Raw genomic sequence first — 20,263 nt, 5'->3', positions numbered from 1 at the left:
GGACTCTGTCCCCATAGGTAGCAATGAATATCCTAGTAAGAGCACCAGTGGATGGGGAAGCCCTGGGTCCTGCTAAGACTGAACCCCCAGTGAACTAGACTATGCGGGGAGGGTGGCAATGGGGGGAGGTTTGGGAGGGGAACACCCACAAGGAAGGGGAGGGGGGAGGGTGATGTCTGTCCGGAAACCGGGAAAGGGAATAACACTTGAAATGTATATAAGAAATACTCAAGATAATAAAAAAAAATAAATAAAAAAAAAAAAAAAGAAGTCTGGCATCCACAGAAACCGTACACTGAGACCACTGGGATTTTTAAGATGCCTCCACCGTTCAGAAGTTTAATATAAGAAATGCCTATTTTTATGTGACCTTAAATTTGATTTGCAAGTGTTTTACTAAAAATTTTCCAATCTATGCCCATGAAATATTTGTCAACAATATTCTTGTTGTGACTTTATCTGGTTTTGGCATGTAAAATTTATCTGGCTTAAGGCTATGTAAAAGGAGTTTGGAAGCGTCCTTTTCAGTTTTAAGAAACAATTTGTAAAGTGCTGGTTTTCGTTCTTCTTTGAAAACTTCTGCATTGAGTCCATCAGAATGTTGTTGAGAATGTGTGTCGATACCGAAGTCTCATTGCTTACCACGGGTGTGTTTAAATCTGTCTCTTCTCCATTTAACTTTGGCCGGTCACATACATCTAGATATCGATCCATTTCTTCTCCATTTTTTCGGTTGAGTGAAATGGCGGCTTTAGTGTACGTCTTTAGGATTCGCTGAACTTCCTGAAGCCTTCACAATCTTTCCATTTCATCTCTAATCATATTGATTTTGGTCTTCTCTTTCTTTTGATTTAGCCACGGGATTGTTGGCTGTGCTTATCTTTCCAAAGGAACGAATCTTCGTTTTATAGATTCTTTGTGTTCCCTCCTGTGCCCCTAATTTACATCCTGACCAAATAACATGGTGATTCCTAAACGTCTAAAAGTAAGAAAAATATGATCCGCAAATTCAAAAGAAAGAAAGACCTATTTCAACAAGATTGGAGTAGGTTTTAAACATCTACACCTCAAGGGGGCACATGCCCTAAACCCCAGCTCTCAGGAGGCAGAGGCAAGCAGATCTCTGTGAGTGGGAAGCCGCCTTGCTCTGCCAACTGAATTCCAGGATAGCTAAGGCTACACGGAGAAGCCCTGTCTCCGAAAAACAAACAAAAACATAATCGAGATAAGTTCCACATTTATATAATGACTTAAAAATTCAGAACCCCACCCCTAGTTTCTTGCCTAGAAGGATTCCCTCTCAAACACAGAGACATTTGGGATATAAGTCAGTGGTTTCCCTGGGCAACTCAGCTGCCAGAAAGCTAGAATTAATGACCAATGCCTAGCAACTGATGACGTACCCGAACATCTGGACACATCTATGTCTCTATTCTTAGGAATGCCTTGTGGTCGGTCTTCATATGTTAATATACCGTCTGGGTTCATTTTAACACATGCAGCACTTGCTATCACAGTGAGGAGCAAGGAGTCTGACTGTGGTCAGATAATCATGGAAACTGAGCCAACCTCTGCTTCTTCCAATCAATCCCCCCACACCACAAGGACCCCCCCCCTCCAGTGTTCTGCCAGTAAGGCTGGAAAACTAGGCCTCATCCCTGACCTCCTACTTCTTTCTCTAGGATCCTTTCCGGCCAACTTGTCCCAAAACATTCTTCCCTAAGTAATATTCTTATGATATATTCCCCTCCTCAGACTCTGACTTCAACAATCCTTCATCTCCCTCTTGGCACTGTGAGAATGTCTTTGTCCAATTATAAACACTACACACAAAGACTTCATTTAGGTACCCCAATATTTTAGTTATTTATTTACTTTTCTGAGGGTCTCATTCACTGTGTAAGGTACGCTTTGAGTCCACAGTTCTCCTGTCTCAATGTCCCAGATGCTGGAGTCACAAGTGTGTACCACCGTGTGTAGCTTGCACTGATACCTTATTGGTACTTAACAGTGAGTCTGTGAAGCAGAACGTGTCCTCCACAGTTGGACGGCTAGGAAACCCCAGGTCTTCTGCACGTTGCTAATTCCTCTGTCATGAGCCCCCACCCCGCCTGATGCCTCCAGTGCTAATCCAGACTCACATGGTGGGATATACCTGATCATGCTCACACCTTCTCCTTTCTCTAGTTGGTCCCTTAATCCTTCTGTGGTAGGCTCCTACATTCAATTTCCTCAAAGCCTCTCACCATCCGAGTCCCTTCTCAGCACCCATTTTTCTACAGTCCAAGGCTCTGGGTGCAGGTGGAGTCATTCCTGTCCTCATGTAAGTGACCAAAACCCAGATTTCTCTGGAGTTTGGGGCTTAATATCAACTCTGGAATGGACTCTTTTGATGTCATCTAAAGTTAAGCTTTCCGACTCCAGTCAAAACGTTCACATTCTTAAGACTTAGAGCCAGGGGTGCTTTCTTCCCTGTCTGTATTCACAGCTGGAGCTCCAGGAGTGAGGGTCTCCCTGCAGTGTCTCTGAGACTATAGTCCTTCACAGCACACAGAGCTACTGTGACGAGCACAGACAGCTTCTCAGCTCGCCCCTGGGCTTTCTTGGGGACAGCTAGAGAAGTGGTTCTCTGTCAGGGCCATGTTTCACCTCAAAGGACACTCAGCAATATCTGGAGGTATTCACAACTGGGGCATTGTTCCTGGCGTTCCGTGGGTGGAGGTCAGATGCTGACAACATCCTGCAATGCACACAACGGCCTTCACAACAGAGGCTGGCCCTGTTGTGAAGTGGTCCTAGTGCCACGCTGGGAAAACACTTACATACTAAGAGCAAAAACCAAAAATAGAGAGGTGCCAGGAAGATACCCCTTAAGCAAGTGGAGGGGGGTGGGACTGAGATGCTCGGTGGGTACAAAGTACGTATCAGGTAAGCATGAGCATCTGTATTCGTATCACTTTACCTCACATGAATCTGGACACACTAGCATCTATAATCCCAGCTCTCGTGTGGCAAGACGGAAGAGGGACACAGGGACATTCCTGGAAGCTCAGAGGCTAGCCAATTTAGCATATACATCTGAACACAGGAAGAAACCCTTGGAAGGCAACAGATAATGCCCTCTGACCTCCACACTCGAATCCTGGCATTCATGCACCCACACACACACATGAACGTGGACATGTGTGTATAACACACAGAACGAGACAAGGCAGAAGGAGGTTTAAAAGGTGATGGAAACTTTCAACACCCATCCCCAGTTTCAAGCCCATCCCAAATGTTTTCAATATTCTGCTCAATCATTTAACTCTAAAATTAAGCGGCACAGCCTTCTTCTACCCCACAACCATCCCAGAAGCATGTGGCCAGCATGGCAGACGCTGTGGAATGACACACATCACAAGTTTGGCTGCAGCATCTCTGCCTACTAATTTTAATCTCTTCCTCAAAGGTCATGAATATTTTCAGACCTCTTAGCCCAAGCACATTGTGGGCAGACTTGGGACATGTTGCTTCCAGTTGGCCAAAGTACTTCATCCACCAGTGATCTACACCGACTTACAGGCTTAACGTTGTCCATGTCACTTTTCCTGGAGGCTTTTTGAATCCATTATCCTAATTGGCAAATGATATGTAAGCACCAGAAGGCTGTGTGTCAGCAATTATATTTATAAAGAAAGCTTAATCTCCCAAGGAAAACAGTAATTCATTAAAACCACCCTTCTCATCTGCCATCACGGTAGCCGGAGGAAGAAGAATGCACTCGATGGCGAGGCATGCACCCGCTGTGAGCAGAGACCCAGACAAGCCCAGAAAAAGCGATGAGAGCAGATGCAGGCGCCCTGTCTGCTCCAGTACAGCTCTGCCCTCGCACCACCTTGCTGGGCCCCTGTGGGACTAATGGGTAAAGAAAACAGTAACATAAGGACGGGAGCCGTGAGGGCAGGGCCTGCCTTTCCTCTGTCTCCTCGGGTTGTCTACCCAGGGAGGCTGTTTTTAGTAGATGGAGTCCACCTTTGGCTGTTACATCTTACCAGCACTTCAGAGAAACCTGAGAGGATTTCGGGAAGAGAGGGAAGATGACTGTGCTCTCGGGTTTCAGCTTGGCTCTCGATCTAATCCCAGACACTGCCGCTTGCATTATTCATATAGATATATTAAGACCCGCCATGTGCCTTGGTTATGCTGAGCAGCCAATAATAGCTTCTCCATTCCCAGTGTTTATTGAACACTGGGCATCATTCTGGGATTCATTCCTTTTAATAGTATCAACCTGACAAGGTCTAGAATCGCCTAGAAGACAAACCCCTGGATGTGTCTTTCAGCCAAAGAGTTTCTTGATTTGAGTTAAGCAAGATGGGAAGACTCGCCCTAAATATGAGTGGCATCTTTCCATGGGCTGGGGTATTAGATAGAATAAAGAGGGAAACAACAGGCCTCTTGTTGCCAGGCCTCCCGACCTTAATAGACAGCACCCTCTGATCAGACATTTTGTCCCAGCAGTGAGAAGAATAGCTGAAACACCCCAACGGCCCTCATCGTCTCATTTTATAGGTGGGGAGTAGAGTCAGGGAGAGGTAGCTTGTTCCAAGTCAAACAGCCTGAGTGGCAGACGCAGGACAGAAGTCAGACAGACTAGCTCCAATCTTCCAGAATATACCCTTCTCTAGAGGAAACCAGTGCAACAAGGCCAGACAGCCAGAATGCCTATGCAGTGAATGCCTATGCGTGCTCACCCTACACACACACACACACACACACACACACACACACACACACACATACACACACACACAAAGAAAGAGAGAGAGACAGACACAGACAGACAGACAGATAGACAGAAGGAAAGATAAGGAGGGGAGTAGGAGAGGGAGAATCAGAGGGAGGGAGGAAAAGAGAGAGACAGAGAGACAGAGAGAGGAAGGGAAGAAGAGAGAGGAAGACAGAGGAAGGGGGACCTATGACAAGCACAGCACATGGCCCACCTCATTGTGGACGAGATGACAAGCAAAGGCTGAAACCCTAAGAGTCAATCAAGAAGATAACACATATACAATCCCACAGATCCATGTGGCCTAAGAAGCACCACAGGATATGAGGGCATAAGCGTGTGTATCCCAGGCTTCAAAACCCACCCTGTAATTAACACAGGACAATTCAGCACCACCTCTGCAAAGGAGCTGCCCAGGGAGATTCACTGACCTGCTGAGAAGTAGACCTACTGTGGGTGTATCTGGCTGCAAAGCTCTGGCTTCCAAAGGCCTTTTCTGAGATGTCACCCACTATAGCCGAAGGCCTTCAACCTGACTAAGCTCCCAGAGCTGAGCCTGTCTGCTATTGTCCAGAGCATCCCCTATAGGACAATCCTGCCACTGTGAAGAAAATTTCTATGGACCAGGACTACCTGACCTGGGCAGAGATCACACATGGATTTTAGGTACCCATAGGCATCCCTGAAGAAACAAGAAGCCTGGCATTTATCTAGAAATGGGCCAACTGTACCTAGTCTCTGATTGTCACCAAAAGTGGGAACATGTTGTACTCAAGCCTTGGTGTCTCTCAACCTCAGGATATGGTAGGTCTGCACCTGATGGCCACAAGCATCAAGCACAAAGAAGAACACACAAACAACAAAATGATCTGAACTACAATTTGAGCCCACGGGCTCTCTGGGGACTCCTAATTTCCCGTTACATACCTCCTGATGAGCATTTGTGGTCTATTTCTGGGTTATGGGCACAGACGTCAAAGCAGTGTCATTTTCTGGCCAGATAAGTAAACTCCTCCTATTCTCAAGATGGCTTCACTTGTAAGTTACCTGTCACCAATCCATGTAGTACTGTCCCCCAATGTTTCTCATCCATTTTTTCCACAATCCTCACTTTGCCCTCCAGGTCCCAGAGTTTTAGGGTAAAATAACTCCTACTTCCCTCTCAAAATATTGTGGGCAATCCAATGCAATCCAACACCAAACCATCGTGTGCTGTGAATAAAAAAATGTCCCTCTACAGGCTCACGTGTTTGAGCCCTTAGGGCCCAGCTGGCGGCACTCTTTTAGGAGGTTGTGACACCTTGTAGGATGTTGTCTCTGTCTGAAAAGAGAAATGAGACACCAGGGAGTAAGCCTCCTGGGTTTTAGACCAGCCCAGGTTCCCGTCTGATCTATTTCCAGATCTCCAAGATATACGCAAGCAGCCTGATGTTCCTGCTGCAACAATCATGAACCACCACGACAGACTGCGCCTCTCAAATCATGAGCTTTCTTTGGGTATTTTATCACAGTGACAAAATTAACATAAAATTATCATAAGCGTAGTCTACTGTCAGCCGTTCAGGTAGGAGGAAGCAGTCTGCTTAAGCCTCATGAGATCAGTGGCCAGCGGGTAGGATGCTCTACTAAAGCAGGCTACCACAGGTTCACCCCCAAACAATCTCTCACTCTTAGCTTGACACTACAGTGACTTTTCTTACATTACTCAAAAAGCATTTTCTGAAGGAAAAAAATCAAGGTAAAAAATATGCTTGTAAGACCATGTTGCCCAGGATGTGTGTGAGACCCAGGATGGACACACTGTGATCTCCTCAGCACCAAATACCACACTACTATTGGACTGTGCATATGGATGGCATCACGTTTTATTTAAAACTCACTCTCTCTCTGACCTTGAATATTCTGGCCTCAACAAAACAAAACAAAACAAAACCCAGGTCACCTCCATATTGGTTCAGTTTGGTGAAGCAATACCTTTCAATCAGAGACACAGAGAGGAGGAAAGCAGGGACAGCTGCCTGTCCTGCTCACACACACTCAAGGACACAATTCATCCTTCTGTCTGCCAGAACTAGGTAGTCTCAGATCCACTGAGCAGAGCTGTGACTAAAATACGGCATTTCCAAGTCCTTCTACTGGTCCAACTGTACCGGAGAGGCTCCAATGGAGTCCTGGGGACACAAGTGACTCTGCTCTTCTACCTCATGAGGTCTGAACCATATGGGCAACCAGAGAGGCAGATGGGGCTTCAACTTCATCCAGAGGACTTCCAAGAAGCACACCACCACAGCCCATGGCAAAGCAGGCTTTGAAAGCCCTCAGAGTAGGGCTTTCACCAAAGAAATCACACTGCCTTCTCCCTTGTTCACCCTCTTTTATTAGGCAGGAGTGAAGAAGAGGGGGTACAGAGAGGCTCCCCATGTCTTCCTGAACAGCTGGGGGAAATCCATCTTCAAACAAGGACAGAGCTTATGATTCCGATGTGCTGAGCCCATAGTCAAGGAAAATGAACAGCCATGCCGCATCTGTACAGAGGGAAGGCAAGGCCAAGGCTCAGGACGCCAGAAAGAATGACAATCATGGCGGGCTCAGCAGGCATTTAATAACCGTGTCATTATTCTGCGAGAAATCTAGAAACATCTCATGGTACAGGAGCACAACTGATACTGATGGGTTCAGGCCATGTGATCTTGACAGGAATGGGAGCCAGCTTCCACCAACAAACCTTTTGCAGGACTTATAGAAGCCAGGCTGGTCACCTGCTTCTTTACAGCGACCCCTCAGGATTCTCCGGCCCCCTGTTTCTGGAGAAACTGTTAAACCCCACATCTAACCACCAGATGATGCTGGTTTGACAATCAGAATCCTGTTGTTCTTTCAGCTACCGTCCCCCTACAGGGCAGCTGACACCCTCTACTACTGTCTGCCCCCAAGAAACAAGCAGTCCTTGTGTTATTGGGATTGGGTGGGTGCTGGATCCTATACCATTTCTCTTAAGAAATAAAAATGTGGCTGGAAGATGGTGCAGTCAGTGTTTGCCACTTGAGTGCAAGAGCCTCAGTTAATCCCCATAACCCACAGAAAATGGATGCAGTAGTGTATTTGTGATCCCAGTTCTCTCACAGCAGAATGGGGGAGAGACAGAGAAGCTTGCCAGGCAACACAGCCATGCCCAGTAGCAGAATGACAAAGATGATGCTCTCTCAAACAGGGTGGAAAGTGAGGACTAACCAATTCCAAGGCTGTTCTCTAACATCCACACCGGAGCCATAGCAAGCCTGCACCCACATACTTACATAAATGACACACATCTGCCACACACACATATCCACCACATACATACATATACACACACATACCTACCCCATATATATATATACACACACACAACACACACACATCCACCACATACATACATACATACATACATACATATACACACATCTAATATACACACACATATACACACACACACACAACACACACATCCACCACACACATCCAACATACACACATATACACATCTACCATACACAGACACACACACACATATATACCATACACATACACAAACATACATATATCCACCATATGCACATACACACATCCACCACATACATACATACATACATATATACACACACATCTAACATACACACATACATATATATAATATACACACACACACACAACACACACACATCCATCATACACACATATACCTATCTAGCATACACACAGACACACATATATATAGCATACACATACACAAACATACTATATATCCACCATATGCACACACACATCCACCACACATACATCTATCATACACACATACATACATCTACCATACAGACATACTACACATACATATACATATCTACCATACACAGACACACATACACACATATATATCATATACACACAGACATACATACACACATATACACCATACACACACGTACATACATATATATATCCAACATGCACACACATATGTCTACCATACAAACACACACATATGCACACATGCACATATTTTAAAAAGAGAAAAATAGGGTTGCACATGTCTGTCATCTCAGTTATTCATGGCACTAAGGCAGGAGAATTCTAAGTTCAAGGCCAGCCTGGACAAGTTAGGTGGGCCTATCTCAATAAAGAAGACTGAGGATATAGCTCAGCAGTTGAGCACCTGTCAACCATGCGTGTGGCCCTGGGTTCCATCCTCAATACAACAAATAAAAGTGAAAGGAAGGCTGGAGAGAGGGAGGAAGAAGAGTGGGGGAGGAAAGAGAAGAGGAAAGAAAAATCATGCCAAAGGAAGATTACAAAAATCCATCATGGTTTATTTGTGTCCATTGTATTAACTTTTAGTTACCACACAGACAATGGGTTTCACGGTGACATTTCACACAAATCAGGACATACTTTTAAAATGTATTTTTATTATTGATTTTAGCTGTGTATATGTGTATGGATTTGTGCACTTGAGGTGTCCTCAGAGGTTAGGGGCATCAGATCTGAAGTTACAGGTGCTGTGAGCCACCTCAAGTGGGTGCTAGGGTCCTCTGCAAGTGCCATACCCTCAACCCCTAAGCCATCTCTTCAGCCTTTGTGTCATTAATTCTGTTCACCACTGCCCCCATTCACCTCCTCTTTGTGGATCCCCTCTTTCTCCACACCCCCAGCTTCTAATGCAATCACCCTCTCTGCCCCCCTCCTCTTTCCCTCTAGACCTCCTCAAGACTGTTTTGAATATTTAATCTTAGATTCTGGCACATTTCGCCTGGAGGTGACATCAAACACACTTCCCCACAAGGTCCATGTCAGTGTCTCTTGCCTCCCTCCCTAATGTGCTGATCTGGGAACCCTCTGTTCCCAACCCATCCTATGCCAGACTCCACAGCCTGGAGCCCCTACGAGTCTTGACAAGGGCCAGGCCTCAAGTCAGACCCTTGAAAAGACTGACTTCCAAATCTTGGAGGAGAGCCAAGGAAAGGAAGGGACACACCTACCACCCCAGGCCGGGCTGCACTCAGTACCAATCCCAGGCTGGTACACCCTCGGCCTGAAGAAACCTGGTTGTGAACAGCTGTGGGCATGCTCAGGCCGCCTCATCTGACATGCCTACCTTGAGTCCCTGTCTTCAAAATTCCTCTGAATTATGCACAATCACACAGAGGCACGCACGCGTGCACACACACACACACATAGAGAGAGAGAGACAGACAGACAGACAGACAGATAGACAGACAGACAGACAGAGACAGAGAGAGACAGAGAGAGAATATGAATGAATCTCACCAGAATGGCTCCCTGGAGCTTCTTGTCCAAGTCCTTAATTGGCTTTATGACTTCCCAATGAAGTGCTAAGCACTAATGTCACTCTGCACTGCTCCGGGGTAGCCTAGGCAAGAGAAGTGCCTGCTCGGCCCATCCTCCACAGCCCACGCCATGCCCAGGGTATCTGGCAACTTGATTTTGTGCACACATAAATTTTCGATGGACCTTTATCAAGGGAGCCTGAAGCTGTGCCTTTAACACAGGAATGGGGTGCTGCTAGGATTTCCTAGGTTGGAGGCCCAATGGCATGCCCCAGTTCCACATTGAATACAATTCTGAAATAGGGAGGGTGGGACCCTTCGAGCATCAGAGGCAAGCTAACATCTCACTTAGTCAGTTCTGCCTCTAGGAAGAGAGCAGATCCTCTAGTGTGATAACTGCTGCATCCACAAAACTCAGCTTTGCCCTCACCACTGGGCTGTGGTGCTTCACAATACTGTGTAGCTCAAGCTTTAGCTTGTTATGGACACTAGACTGCACTATGTCCTCTACCTCATGGCAATCCTCCTGTCGCCCTCTCCCAAGTGCTGGAGTTACAGGCATGGACCACTATGTTTTTCCTAACAGTTGGTAAGGCCACAGAATACAGAATTGCTTTGTGATGTTGATGATACCTGCCACATGTGCCCAGTACTTGGTATATGGCAGACAACAGTGCTTAGAGCATGCACACACACACATGCATAAACACATACACATACACACATGCACACACATACATAAACACATACACACACATACACACACATAAACACATACACACATATATACACTCACATACACACATACACACACACATACATAAACACATACACACACATACATACACACACATACACACACATACACACTCACATACACACACACATACACACACACATACACACACATACACACACATACATAAACACATACATACACATACACACACATACATAAACACATACACACACATAAACACATACACACATATATACACTCACATACACACATACACACACACATACATAAACACATACACACACATACATACACACACATACACACACATATACACTCACATACACACACACATACATACACACATACACACACATACATAAACACATACACACACATACACACACATACATAAACACATACACACACACATACACACACATAAACACATACACACACATACACACACATACATAAACACATACACACACACATACACACACATAAACACATACACACATATATACACTCACATACACACATACACACATACATAAACACATATACACACATACATACACACACATACACACACATATACACTCACATACACACACATACACACACATACACAGATATACACACACACACACACACACACACACACACACTACTTGAATGTGCTTACCAGCAATAACAGAAAGTACCAGGTTTCTTTATCTTTACTGCTGCAGTCAAATGGACAAGTCAGACAGGGATGTGGGTATCGATCTCCTAGACACACAGAGGCCTAGGACCTAAACTCTGGTCTCTTCTTCAGCCTATTCTTTGAGTCCACAAATCCATACTCAAAGTGAGTGCTTTCATGGTTCTGGTTTCAATGAAATATTTATCTGACTCTCACAGTTCTGAAATGAAGTACCATTCCCTTTCACAAGTCAGGTCACCTGTCCAAGGTCATGTAGTTTCTCAGGGCAAGTCTGATATCAGAGCCTCTACACTCCCAATGGCCCAGAGCTGGACTAGTCAAGGGCTCAGCCAGAGGCCAGAAGCACAGGTAATTCTTGGTCAAGGATGTGAGGAAGGACAGAGGTTGACACAGCCCAGTGAGGTCAGGGAGAACTGGGTCTGAATCCCAGCTCTGGCCAAGAGACCTTGGCTGAGTACCAGGACCACTAAATGGGAGTTGGAATTCCCGTTCTCGGGTCATGCTCTGTATGAAAGGAGGTGACATCTGCTGAAGGCCGTTTGTTCAGTGTCCATCCGGAAGTAGAAGCGTGAAGTGCTTCGTTATCTCTCTACGTCTGTAAAAAAGACCATCTGTTAAAAAGCAAATTGCCTATATCAAAACCAGGCTTTTCCAGTCATCAGCTGGACAGATGTGGATTAGAGCAGCATCTTCTGTCTCACTCTAGGTCCCTAAGAGAACAACCAAAGCTCTTTGACTCTCTCTCCTCCTGTAAGGCAAGAATATCATGTCAGGAGGACGAGCAGAATAACATGTGCTAATTGTCTACATAGAAGCTGCCCAATTGTTGGACACTGAGAAACGCCCTGGCTGTGACCTCCACAGCAGAGGTGCTTTCTGGATTCACCCTGATGCTAACTCTGCTTCTAGCCAAGAACCTCAGACAACATCTCCAAGTTCATTTCAATTACCATCCCAAGTGACATCACAGGACATACCTGTCACGCAAGGGGAAGTTTGTGCTCTGTACCTTCACCCCCTCATCCCTATGTGACATCTCAGGTCATGCAGCATATTCAGACGTGGAAACTGTCAAGGAACCCACAGGGACAGGAGAGGAGAGTCACCAAAGACACCCATTCCAGCACACCCCCGTCACCTGCACAGTTTGCCCACAGGGCCCTGGACCAGCATTCCTAGGGCACTATCTCTACCACACAGCTAGGGAGAACTGAGAAACCCACAGGCCAGCCTTAAGGGAACATTGCCCTGCCTGCCTCTTCATTTATAAACACAAGTGATAATTTCTCTATAGGCCTTTCTTCAATTATAATAATATGACAATGGGGTTGGGGATTTAGCTCAGTGGTAGAGTGCTTGCCTAAGAAGCACAAGGCCCTGGGTTCGGTCCCCAGCTCCGAAAAAAAGAACCAAAAAAAAAAAAAAAAAACAAAAAAACAAAAACAAACGCTAATAATATGACAATTGATAAGCCCTTCCCAACTCCCCCCTCTGCCCTCCTGTCTCAACTCCCTCCTGTCTCTGTTACTCTGCAACTTGAACTGGAAATGATGAATAACATGCATTCCCATGCTGGTTTTCTTTTTCCACCTTTAAGTAAAATCCTGTATCGTCCCCTGCCATAGCTCGTTTTATCTGGTTTTGGTGTGGGAGGTGGACAACTTTAAATACTTACCGTTAGGTATTTCCAATACAACAAAAAAAAGGGGGGGGCAAAATGCTCCCATGATCTTCCAAGAGCAACTCCTTTTCCCAAGTCTGTCACTATGACCTGAATAACACACAAATGTGTTAATCATGAGAAGTCTGCCTTTGAAAAGCAAGGCGTGGAGTAACATCCACCCTCTTTCTGAACTCCTGAGTCCTCTGGGTATGGAAATACCTAGGCAAGAGACAAAGTATGCCCTATTTCCCAGCACCAACTCTGACTGTCCTATGACAGAAATGAAGCTGTCCCTTCGTGGAAACAGCCATGGGCATGGAGAGCTGGCCACCAGGGCTTGCACCGCACTGCACGGCAGCCAGACGTGTGATGGGAAGACTTGGAATGCAACAGAAATCACCTCAAAGCACAGTGATCGTCTGACCAGGGTTTGCTTTCTGAACTTCGCTGACGGCATTCTGCAGTCTCACTGCCAGTCTAACTACCAGCAGATCCCTTGGAATTCTAGCCTCAGGTATCCCTACCGAATTACTCAAATCTGTGTCCCTTTTTAAAGGGCCAGGGTTAGACATAGTCTCTGAGACAGTCCAGAGTGAGCAAACCAGTAATAGTTCTAAGGCAAAGCTCAGATTCTAATATCCAAAATCTTAAGATCTTTACTGATAAAAAGAAACTAAGTCCTAGGAGTGTAGTAGGGGCGGTTAAAGAAAGTCGTAGGGGAGAGTTGAGCACAACCTGAAACAAAGTTGCCAAGAGTTCTTCATTCATGTATCCTCACATCTCACTTCCCTTCCCGGGAAGCCTAAGTCCCACAGCTGACCCAGGTTCTCAGGCTCGGTCTCTCACTGTACCTCCCTTCATTACTCTGCCCTGTATTCTGCAGAGATGAGGGCAGAGCTCCAAGTGGATTCTTGAGCTGCTCTTTTTATTCTTGCTGTGAACTCATGACTGAGGCATTGCAAGATCTCCTCATTCCTCCTGGTTCCCAGCATCTCAAGATCAGAAGCCCAATGGCAGGTGTGTGTTACAGAGTCTGTCTGGGCCTTTTCACGTTTCCATTTGGTAGAAGATGGACTTAGGGATTACTGGGCACATGTAGCAATCCAGTCTGATAGTAAGGCACCTTAGAGAGGTAGCAACGCTTCAGAGAGGAAAAGTGTCCCCTAAGAATCTCCTCCCCCATCCCAGGGAGCCACTAGACACATGGACATTTTGTAGGGTCTGCCACCTAGGACCTGTGACAGATTGATGGAAAACAGATGGTGTGAGGTACTTATCTGATTAACCCACAGAGCTTGTTTTTAATATAGAAAACAGAACCACAGGCAAAACTGGGTCACGGGCTTGATGGGGTATAAAAGGAGGTTTAAAATAAGTCACAGAGTCCCAGAATCTCTCTCTCTGCAACGGTGAGTCTGGATTCCAAAAGCAGCCCCACTCTCTGCTGAAACTGTGGCTAGCAGGACAGTAAATGCCTATTAGGATATCAAAGATCGAAGGATCCAAGTTTCTGGGGAAGCTTGAGAGTCTGGTAACCAGACAGAAACAGGAAGTGCAGCCCTCTGCTCCTTACCTGATGGGTGCCCACATGGAGTCCAGGAATGGAGCATAGATACCCAAGAACTCAGTTCAGAAGTGCCCCCCCTTTGGGGGGTTATGTGAAAATACCTCTGTGGGGAGTTAGCATGTGGTCAGCTTGACAGCTAAGGCCTGGAGACAAAGGAAGCAAGGGTGGTCAGAGGGCCAAAATGACCAAATGGCTCAGGGCATGGGGTTCTTACTGGCCTGGGAACCGCCAGCTTGACTTGGTTTCTCCATCACATGGTGTTCATGTCAGGGACCAGCAATGCTTGCATGGTTCTGCTAGCAGCCAAGGGGCCAGCAGCCAAGCCAGGCCTAATATCTTAGCACTCACAGCATTACCACATCCTCTTTAACACAGAAATATCACCAAGGACTGTCAGACCCAAGAGAGGCTTTTTGCTTTATTTGTTTGATTGATTACAGTTTCCTGAAGAAAACTCCTAATTTGAAGGGAAATTTCAAATCACACACCCAGCTAAGGAGTACAGATCATTTGTTTTAACTAATGCTCCAAAGCCTAGCACATCCCCGACCCCTATCTCCCACCAAAGGCAATGCCAGGAAAAGAAACTGGAAAGCGCGCTTTCTCAGAAGGGCTAGTTGAAAAATCAGTGAGGACTGCAGAGGGAAAGATGGGAGAGATGGGGAACCATGACAACCTAGTGAAAAGCACAGGGTGGTCAAGGGGCTTAAGGAAGATAAACTGGACTAAGGCTGAGGGAAAGAGGGGCTAGACTGACAGCCATGTATTACAGCTCTGTCCCAACCTTTGAATCCAGAAACCCATGGCCCTGGACGCTAGAGCTGTTATCGAGTGTTTGGATCCTGGACAAACCTACGCCTTGCCTGAGTCCCAGGTGCCGCTCTGTAAAGCACCCTCGCACCTCTCTTCAGCAATGGCAGCTGGGGCTGGCCCAGGACCCTTTCTCACTACACTACGACTACGACGGCATGCAGGGGCTGGAGTGTAAGTCCTGCAAGCATGAGCCATGTGTTAAATCATCAGAACTCAGGTTTTAACATTCACCTATTTCATGTGTACAAGTGTTTTGTCTACATGCATGTGTGTGTAACATGTGTGTGATATGTGTGTCTTGTATCCACAGAGACCAGAAGAGAGTAACACATCCGCTGGAACTGGAGTTACAGATACTTGTTAACTGCTGCGTTGGTATTGAGAATCAAACCCTGGTTGTCTGTAAGAGCAAGTGCTCTTGGCCACTAGGCCATCTCTCCAACCCCCAGAACTCATTTTTCTAAAGTGTTAGGCCTGGTAACACACACACACACACACACAAATTGTAGCAGGCATGTTCCTGGGGCTCACTGCCAGCCAGCCTGGTCTAGTTGGTGAGTTCCAGGCCAGTGAGAACATATCCTTCTCAAAACAAAACAAAATATAGTAGATAACACCTGAGGAACAAATAAGGTTGTTCTCTGGCCTATGCATGGGACAAGGAAGGAAATGCATGCACATGTGCACACTCACACACACATACACACTCACACACTCACACACTCACACACTCTCACACACACTCACACATACTCTCCCACACACACTCACACACACTCACATACACATACACACACTCACACACTCACATACACACACTCACACACTCACACACACTCACATACACACACTCCACACACTCACACACATACACACACTCACACACACACATACTCACGCACACTCACACACATTCACACACACTCACACACACTCACACACTCACACACACACACACAGAGGTACTATCAGCTCACTGCTGTTACAGTTCTAATACATAATGCAAACAGCAGCAAGGCTTAGCCTAAAGAACATTATTTGCACTCAGTACATGGACAAGTCATAACATCGGTGCCTCAACGGCAGGTAACCAACAACCATCCATCTGTGGATGAAGCATCCTTCTCTCATGTTCCTCTCTTTAAACATTTTCTTTATGCCTCTGACTTGACATTCTGAGCAGTGTGACGGACCTCATACAGATACTAGTTCTTTCAGCCAGCTTGCCAGCCTCTTCCCACATCCCCATCTCCATACCCCAAGCTCACTGTCACAAAGACTGTAGGGAAATGGGACTGACAACCTTGTGCCCAGCTGTTCTTCTGCAGCTTACAAGCCTGAACAACCGTTCTGTATTCTGTATCTTCAGCTAAACGTTACCCTTTAAACTCACTCAGTGCTGCACATTTGTAAGCATAGGCCTTCTGGGCGGGGACGGACTTCTTTTAAGGAAAGAGAAGGTCAACATCAGAAGAGTGGGAAACAAAGTTTCAAACAAAAATGTTCAGCCAATAGAAAGCTCACCCATGTCAACTTAAGGATCTGTATCAGTTGTTGATGTCAGTGCTCTGACCAAATAAGAAGCCACTTAAAAGAACAAAGTTTGTTTTGGCTCAAGGTTTGAGGGGATACAGTCCATCAAGGCAAGAAAGGCCTGGCTTCAGGCCACTGGGCTAGGAAGCAGGGACAGAAATGCTGGCAGTTATCTGACCTCTTTCTCCACTTTTATTCGGCCCCTTCATGTCCATGGGATAGGAGTGCCCATATTTAGGATAATCTATTTTAGCTAACGCTCTCTGGAAGCATCCTCATAGACACTCTGGTCGCATCTTCCAGGTTCAGCTAGGTTGGTGATTAAAATCAACCATCACAGGGTCTCACAAGTTCCACATTTTTTCTTATTTTTGTTGTTTGTTTGTTTGTTTGTTTTTGAGATAAGGTCTGACAATGTAGCCCTGACTATGGGCCTCACTATGTTGACCAGGCTGTCCTCAAACTCAGAGACCCACTTGCATCTGCCTCCCAAGTGCTGGGATTAAAGGCATGTGCCACTGTGGCTAGCCACATCTCCTTCCCTGACACCCTGGACTCCATCCTGACCCTTTAGCTTTGTTCTGTTGCTCATGCAACTCTCGAGTCAGTTCCTTGGAATGCTTTTCTGGGTTGAAATAAGATCCCTGGCAGGATTAAAAGGATTTTTCCCCTATTAACCTTATAAAATGGAACTTCTCCTATTGATCTGAAATCTCTTTTTTAGATTTTTATTTGTAAGTTCACACCTAAAATGGAGACATCGATGATTTTTATCTCTTTAGGAATCGAAGCTGAGTTAAGAGGGCAAGTTGTGCACTGTTTGCTGTAATACATTGCATCAGGCACTCATACTGAAAATACACACAAGAAAATCATAGCGAGGAGGAACATGAAGGCCCCAAAGCTTCAGCCTTCTCTGCACCAAATTCTCAGCCCAGCCTCCTTCCAAACACAGTAGAGCTGCTCAGGGGTTAGGAGGGACCATCAAAACAGAGCCCCTGTGCACAGCCTTTGGGTTTGTTGTGAGGGCTGCTGAGTTGCTAACCTTAGAGGCTCTATTCTACCCTTATCCCTGTGGGGACAGGCTTCCCAGGTCAGCGAGGGACAATTCCAAACACATGTCACCTCCAATTCATCAGCACTCACCCCAGACTGTAAACATTCCTACACTTCATAAAAGCAGGAGCGAAGAGGAAGAGGGGTGAGGTAAAAAAAGCACGGATTTGCTAGTGTGACAGACCCATGGGACAGAAGTTGGCCGTGCGTGCTTTTCAGTAGCACTGTGGGTACAGAGCAAGGTTTCCCAGGTGCTGCATTTCATGCTGCACCCAACACCTTCCGGGATGAATCTGTTCCTCAAGTGGCCATGAGTAGAAATGATGTTGGGGGGGAAACGAAACCAAACCCAGGACTCCACTACTGGGAAAGGTCCACCCCTCATCTTGGTTTCCTTGTCATTTCCACTGGAGGCTGCTCCAGCTTTCGTTTGTTGTTTTGTGTGGTGCTGTTTGTTATTACTGCAAAGAAGGGCCACTTAGTCCTTCCCCTTGGGAAGGTCACGAAGTGTCACGATGGGATGACACTTCAAGAGCACAGTGCACACATCCCACTGTCCATACATAATCAAACAATATCACTCAAGCGGTGTCTGACAGAAGCTACTGTATATCGCACCAAAAGAAGGAAATGGGCCCAACAGAATGGTTTTCAGTGCAAAGGAAACCTACTGTCTCAGGCATTCGTCTATCCATCCAAACCCTCTGAGGCCTGTAGCAACTGATGGACTGAGGAAAGCAGAAAATAGATGTACACATGACACCCTGTTCTCACTTACACTCTGGTGCCTGAATACCATTTCTTACCTATGCAGAGATGCAGACATCTGAGAGATGGTCCTCAATTAGAACTTCCTATGGGTCTTCTGGCATGAAATACTGACAGCATGGTCTTATAAGTTCCCAATTTTGTTCCCTTGAAGTCAAGCAAGAGCTGAGGCCATTTGTGAGAACTGGAATCCGCCTAAGTGTTTCCAACATCCTTCACCTTGTGTAGCTGTCAGAGCACACTTGGCTTAAACGTTTTCGTAATGACTAATTTTGATTCTTTTCCAAAACAGTGAATTTTCAAAACCATGACTTTTTATATCCACAATCAATTGATCAAATATTTAGGTGCTATTTAATCAAATCACATGCTTCCAGTAACCAGGGCAAACTGGCATAAGGAAGGTTGAGGACACACACACACACACACACACACACACACACACACACACATATATATAAATTTTAATTGTTAATAAGCAAGCTCTTGCTTATCTCATGCTGGCCTTAGGCTTTCTAAGAATCTAAAAAGGACAATGAATGTTTAATCCTTTGCCTCCACCTCCCAAGTGCAGCATAGCCCTACTCGGTTTTGTGATGGCGGACACCGATCCCAGACAGATACCAATTGAGCTATATCCTTGTCCAAACATTTTCTAAAATGGATTTAGTTGTTTCAGATTTGGAACCAGATCAATGTAACAAACGTCAACTTTCCATTGCCCTCCTGTCCCCAGGAAAAGTGAGTTCACACTTATGTCCCAAGCCTCCTCTGAGGGTCAGCTACATTCCAGGGTTGGACTGCACTGGCATTTAGCACCTGCTGTGTGCTTGAGCTTGTTCTTGGTTTGAGAGAAGAGCTGGGAGACCTTACACAGAGCGATTTGTCACAGGATTTTTCTTTATGTGGACACACTTCATACGTGTGGAACAAATGACTCGGTGTAACATAGTATCCATGTATGGGCACACTCAGTGACTACAGCAACAGATTAAAAAATCAATGTTACCTACAGGTCCAACAGACCTTTGCAGGTTTCCAAAGATATTACACCCCACCCTACAATACCCTTAAGACTCTGTGGGTTTGGGGTCATCTACACAATCATTTCTGCTTTAGAGCAATACGGGAAAGCTGGCACTTGCCAGCATTTCACACCAAAGTAAAACAACATGGATTCCCCTCAGTAATCAGCTGCCCACCCGCATCTATCAGGGATGTATAAGGACCAGAAAGCTTTCCTTCCATTGCATCCATGAGTCCTTCGATCCTAGGACAGACCAGCATCAGTAACATGACTGACATATGCCTGATGAGAGG

The 20,263-nt window shown here is 45.8% G+C and overlaps 1 protein-coding gene across 6 annotated transcripts in view; it reads right to left on the bottom strand.

Moving 5' to 3' along the window:
- Positions 1-20,263, bottom strand: part of Fhod3 (formin homology 2 domain containing 3) — a 440,137-nt gene that overhangs the window by 352,319 nt on the left and 67,555 nt on the right.

This window comes from Rattus norvegicus, chromosome 18 (genome assembly GCF_021556685.1).
Source record: "Rattus norvegicus strain SHRSP/BbbUtx chromosome 18, alternate assembly SHRSP_T2T, whole genome shotgun sequence".
Lineage (NCBI taxonomy): Eukaryota > Metazoa > Chordata > Mammalia > Rodentia > Muridae > Rattus > Rattus norvegicus.
The sequence above is the reverse complement of the archived record's forward strand: the minus strand, read 5'-3'. Positions and strand labels throughout refer to the sequence as shown.